The 6,404-nt window shown below is 43.9% G+C and overlaps 1 long non-coding RNA gene across 1 annotated transcript in view; it reads left to right on the top strand.

Moving 5' to 3' along the window:
- Positions 1–5,526: 5,526 nt before the first annotated feature.
- Positions 5,527–6,404, top strand: part of LOC143773254 (uncharacterized) — an 82,996-nt gene continuing 82,118 nt past the window's right edge. Inside the window, exon 1 of the long non-coding RNA XR_013215117.1 lies at positions 5,527–5,594. This is a non-coding gene — a long non-coding RNA (uncharacterized LOC143773254). The remainder of the gene's footprint in view (positions 5,595–6,404) is intronic.

Below are 6,404 nucleotides of genomic sequence, written 5' to 3'. Positions count from 1 at the left end.
GCTGTAAAATGTCCTCCATGGTGCTGCTACTGATCATGAGCTAAAAGAGAACAGAGACCAGGAAGCTCTCATATGTGTTTGAGATGTGTATGGAAGGCATCATAGCAGTTTTCATCCTATCTCTGCATCATTATTCACCTGTGCATCAATGTGTGAATGATGAGTCCAAAAGCAGAGCTCAGTCCACATGCTGCACAGACTAGAGCAGCGCATTGGAAGACTGGGGCTTGTTGAGTAGTTTTATCTTTTTATTTTTCAGTCTGTACATGTAGAGTGCTGTGAGGTCTTGCAAAGTGTGTAGAGGGCTGCGAGGCATCATACTGTGTCAGAGGCTGCAAAGGCATCATATGTTGTGCCATTATACTGTGTGTGCAGGGGATTATGGGGACATCATACTTTGCAAGAGGCTGTGGGGTCCACTGAACATGTACAAAATACAATTCATCTTTCCCCCACTTCACTCTACCCCTCCCCTGACCTATCCATCAATGTCATGGCTGCTCACTTTCCTCAGTCCCACACGCTCGTTGCCTTCGTGGTGATCCTCGACTCTGCCCTCTCTTTCAAGCCACATATCCAAGCCCTTGACTCGTCCTGCCGTCTCAAACTCAAAAATATTTCCCGGATCCGCGCATTCCTTGACTATGAAACCACAAAACACTAATGCATGTCCTTATCATCTCCTGCCTCGACTACTGCAACCTCCTACTATCTGGCCTCTCCTCTAGCACTTTGGCACCACTCCAATACATCTTGCTGCCCGACTAATCCACTGTCTCCCCGTTATTCCCCAGCCTCTCCTCTCTGCCAAGCCCTTCATTGGCTTAGTATCGCCCAGAGACTCCAGTTCAAAACACTAACAATGACATACAAAGCCATTCACAACCTGTCTCCTCCATACATCTGTGATATGGTCTCCCGGTACATACCTACACGCAACCTTCAATCCTCTCATGATTTTCTTCTCTACTCCACTCACATCTCTTCCTCCCACAACCGCATACAAGACTTCTCCCGTACTTCCCCCATACTCTGGAACTGTCTACCCCAACACATGAGGCTCTCGCCTACCATAGAAACCTTCAAAAAGAACCTGAAGACCCACCTCTTCCAACAAGCCTACAACCTGCAGTGATCATCTGTCTGCTGAACCGCCTCTACCCTCTCCTAGTGTATCCTCACCTATCCCCTGCAGACTGTGAGCCCTCGCGGGCAGGGTCCTCTCTCCTCCTGTACTTGTTTGTGCCTTGTTTTACTCATGTTTATTGTACTATATTTGCCCCATTCACATGTAATGCGCAATGGAATAAGTGGCGCTATAAAAATGTATAATAATAATAATAATAATAATTATACAGTGTGGGGCCTGTAGGGTCATCATAGTGTGCAGGTGGCTGTGGGGGCCACTATAATTTGTGGGGGCTGTTGGATCATCATAGTGTGGGGGGCTATGCGGACATCAATCATACTGTGTTTGGCATCATACTGTGTGTGGAGACCATCATGCTGTATGGGGTGAATGTGTAGGAATTATGCTGTGATGAGGTCACTTCGTGAACCTCATGAAAATCTGTGTTGAGCATTGTGGTGGAAACATACTGTAGAGAGGTCATTGTGGGGGAATTAATGTGGGGGAACCCTTCTGATTCGAGGCACTATAGGTTCCTTATACTTTGTTGTGGGGCAGTAGGAACATCATACTGTGTTGGGGACACTGGGTAAACATACTGTTTTGGGGGCACCATACTATGCTGCAGGCACTGTGGGGTATTTTGAAGGGCTTAATACTCTATGGTAGAATTACAGGGGTATCACAGAAGGTGAGAAGATGAAGAGGTTTAAAAAGGGAAAAAAATACTGTGTACTTGTCGCAATACATGTCCCTCTTCCTGTGTTTAAAAGTTGGGATGAATGCACTTTTGTGACTATGCCTTTGTGGCATGTGCCTGTCTAATCCACCAGATACAAATATCAAGGTGCAAGTAGGACTTTTCCTATGGGGTCCATAAATGGTCACTTGGTCAGACCTGACCATGACTCAGCATCTGAATCCCCCATCTTGCCCTTTTGGCCTCAATGCACGATCTCAGCATGTTGTGTCACATTTTGAACATAATGTCAGATTATACTCTGGGTTTAGGAGAAAAGCTCCACATCTCGCTGTCCTTGAAGCAATCTCCTCTTATACTGTAACGTTTCTTTCTGTGGTGACAGTGAAGAATATGCTCATTATTGGTCTCCCGGAGATACAGAGCCGGCTATTGTGAGTTCTGTGATTATTTGGAAGGAAACATTGTATTCGGAGCCATGGCTTGTAGGGGAGGGTTGGTTGCTGGCAATTGTTACCAATAGATCACGTTTTCCAATCCTTCTTGATTCGAGGTTAATTTGCAATCAAGTTTGGCCACACTGTGGGATTAACCTCATAAAGTCTCAAAAAGACAATGTCTATTAGGAGGTATCATCTTCGTTATCATAAAAGAAAATTATTTATGGTCAATTGTCCTAAGAAAATGGAATGGTTCTCCATCTAATATGACTCCTGAACAAGGCTTGTTTTACCCACCAGTGTACCAAGCCATAAGATGAGGTCAAAGTTTTTAAAATCCCCATCTGAAGCTCCTCTTATGAGTTTTTAGTGAGTAATTTCTACTATAATCTTCTATTATATATATATGAACAACATGATGTGCAGGTTCATAATTATCCAGTGATGAGGCCCTAGTTTTCTATGACTCAAGGGTTGGCTGTCAGTTCGTTTTCTGATTGGCCCAATATGGCCCAGGTTAGCACTAAATATAGTCCAAAATATATTAGCATTCTACTTCCCAAATTAGGAAAATATCAGGTACCGGTGGCTTTCAGACAAAGTTAGACTGAACCACCAAAGGACCCAACAGTTACCGATATACAACATGGAGTCCATGAGTAGAAAACCTCTATCTGAAATGCACATGTCATAGGGTTGCCTCAACAGAAGACTGCAGCATCTGATTGCTCCTACTCCTGCGCTGAAAAGAAGCACTTCACCTTCTTTTTAAATGGTGTTAATTTCTTTCCTGGGTGGGGAAGAGAACAGATGGAGTGCGGATACAGGAGATAAAGCAAGGTTGGTGGCCCTGGCATCTTCACCTTCAGAAGTAACCTGGGGAATATGGCAAGCTAGGGCATCCCCTAGTGTTAGGGACAGCATAGGAGCCCTTGGTCCGGGGTCACCTGACAACTGAGTTGTGACAGGTGTAAGATTGCACTTACTTACGGGTTTGGGGAATACTCGCTTGGCAGCGTATTAACACACAAGACCGTATTTTCTTCCCAAAGTTCAACTGGGTTTATTACTCCATAAACCCCAGTGGCAGAAAACACAAAACAACAATCTTCATAGCATGGCAAAACAAAGTAACAATGTTCACAGCATCACTCTGTTCCATCAGGACTGTGACCATACACTCTTGGTCGAGTCCAATATTCAGGCTCGCTCTGGAGCCAAACACACAGTCTGGTATTACCTGCTTGTCAGCGCTGCAGGCTTTCCACTGGCAGTACCACACGGGACTTGTTACTGGCTCTGCAGATCCCTGTCCTCACCTCGTGCTGTTCAGGGATCTGGTCCTCCTCCCAGGGCCTCCCAACACCTAGGTTACTCGGGGTCACACAGGTGGCCTGTCCGGGTACTATTCATGACGTCCATCCCCGGCTGGGACCATCCAATACCCAGGCCACCAGTAGCCAAGACCCACAATGTGCTCTTTAGGGCTTAGCACACCCAACACCGAGGTATCTGCCAGGACCTTGCACCTGTTCCATACAGGTCTACACACTCAGACAACACAGGAACCTCCAGGAACATGTGACCCACACCCTGGTCACATTATGTACCTGTAACCACTCCCACAGGTGAGGTATGGATCACATGGGCTGGTCACGTGATCCTGACATCATTGCAGGTCCTCAAACACCCACACTGCCGAATAGGAAAAAGGGGTACAGTGAGCACCCTCACCCAGTGGTGAGGTATGTGTGTAGAAAAAGACCAAAAGCAAATACCGATGGAATCCTAGACTACAAAAACAAACCAAAACACAAGGATTCCTAAAATATAACTTTTAATAAATAAAGTTAAAATAACAAAGTTCTAAAATTGAGGACAATACAGTGAAAATGAATAACCAACAGGGGAACTAACTGACCCCTATCAAATACCCTACTCCTGTCCACTACCTATTTGCGGAGGTAGGCACCCTAAGTTTCTGCGGTTGGCGCCCCCGCTCCACGAAGACTGGCCCTGTTGGCCCTACAAATACCCTATAGTCCCTAAAAGGTAGTGTCACAAATACCAATAGACCCAAAAACCAAAAATATTATAAAAAATTAGCAAAAAATAGTTTATATAAATAAATAAGAAAAAATTAGAAAAAACAAACTTAGCAAAAAAACCTCAAAAATAGTTTTATAGCCAACAGGCTGAAGACCCTAAATAGGGTATTTATATACAGTATATTAGTCTCTTTTTTGGGGTATAAAAAAAGGGAAAAGTATTAATATCGCCTTAAGACAGAACAGCTCAATAAAGAGAGCCACTCAGATCACAATGATACCATCATATACTTATCCCACTAAATACATAGAGTAGAAAACCCCAACTGCCACATCTGTAGTTACAATGGCCTGCTAATTTATCCACAAACAAAAATATTATAAAAAATTAGCAAAAAACTGTATGCAAACCATAATAGAAGAAAATAATCAAAAACAAACTAAACAAAAAAACTGAAAAATAGTTTTGTAACCAACAGCCTGGATGCCCTTGGTGAGGTAATCAAACAAAATATACCTTTTTTGGGGGGGGCCGACAGAAAGGGAAAATATTAATGTCCCATTTATGCACAAGACTCAATTATGGGGAACCACTCAAATGACAGTAATGCCAATATGTAAATCTCACACAATGGTGAAATCAGCAAAAGCTAGATGCAAAAAAGCCACCTTAATACACTGGCTAGTTCCAATAGAGTCATTTCATAGAGTGGAAACTATGTGTGTATGTGTGTAGCCAGACCCTCCCATCTCTCATAGCTACCCGCAACCCGGACCCAGATTCACTAAACAACATCTTAGTGCTCATGTGCACCAAAGACCAAATACTCCGAGTTGCACTGTAGGGAGCATCTCCCCATATCAAGGGAGACTTACAGCGCAGAAGACCTCCTCCTCTGCGACACATACCTCCCATTAACCACAATGCCGGACACTATCTCACTATCACATCCATGCATACAACTGCCATGCACTCTCACGGCCTCAATACGCCTCCGTGTGCATACTGGGGAGACCATGCAGCGCCCCCTACCTGCTACAGGGGTCACTGCATCACACAGGACAATGGTGGATATACTTTACTATTATTTCTTAAATATTGACGGCATGATGTGTAACTGCAATTAAAGTCAAAATGATGACCCCTTTCTTTACAGTTGAAGAGTTGACCCACCATCACAGACCCCCCAAAAATCAGCGACTTTCAGACAAGGCTGGACCAACTCACGTTAAGGATGAGAAAACCATGTGGTCAAGTGCAGGAAACTCACATGAAGGTGATTGTGGAGAAGATCACTTGTTCCTAACTTTTTTCTGTTTTTTCTTTTTAATTAAAGGGGTTGCACACTACTCAATCAACCTTTTCTCAGTGCCAATGTTTGCCCCCAGTAAAAAAATAAAACTCATACTTACCTCCGGTGTCGGCACCATTTCATTGCTGTCCGCGCAGGCTCTCCTAAGATGTCTCACAATCCCACCTTCAGACAAATCACAGACATCCGGAGGAACTGAGAACTACTGGTTTCTACTTCTTCTGATTGTATGTGAAATGTCTGAACTTGGGAAGACTGAAGCCACTGATGATTATCTCATGAGGGCTGTTGAAGAGCCAGTGCGACAGGAGGTGAGTACAGCTGTTATCCTCTTACTGGGCGGGAACATGAATAACGAGAAGGGGTGTCTGACTAGTGGACAACCCCATGGTGTCCAATATGGTGATCTCATATCCTGAAAGTTGGACCCTTAGTTAATTTCTCAGGTATACCATCTTAATTGGGAAACAATGATTTATACACAGGTTTAATATTGACTTTGAGGCAAGATTGGATTGACTATTCAGAGGTTTTGCGAGAGAACCCGACTACAAGAGGTGGCATGCAGTGAAGTTGAAGCTACCCACCAGGCAGATTGTAAATTTAATATGTTAGAATGGGACGTAACTGAGAAATTTGTGAAAATCCAGAAGAGAATCATTGGAAAAGCAAAAAGTGTGTCAAACATATGCACTAAGAAAGACTTATACTCGGCAGTTTTTGCTCCCTTGTATTTGCGTCTCTCATGTTCAGCATAGCCCGCACATTTTTCTG

Source organism: Ranitomeya variabilis, chromosome 5, assembly GCF_051348905.1.
Source record: "Ranitomeya variabilis isolate aRanVar5 chromosome 5, aRanVar5.hap1, whole genome shotgun sequence".
NCBI classification, from domain to species: domain Eukaryota; kingdom Metazoa; phylum Chordata; class Amphibia; order Anura; family Dendrobatidae; genus Ranitomeya; species Ranitomeya variabilis.
The sequence above is the reverse complement of the archived record's forward strand: the minus strand, read 5'-3'. Positions and strand labels throughout refer to the sequence as shown.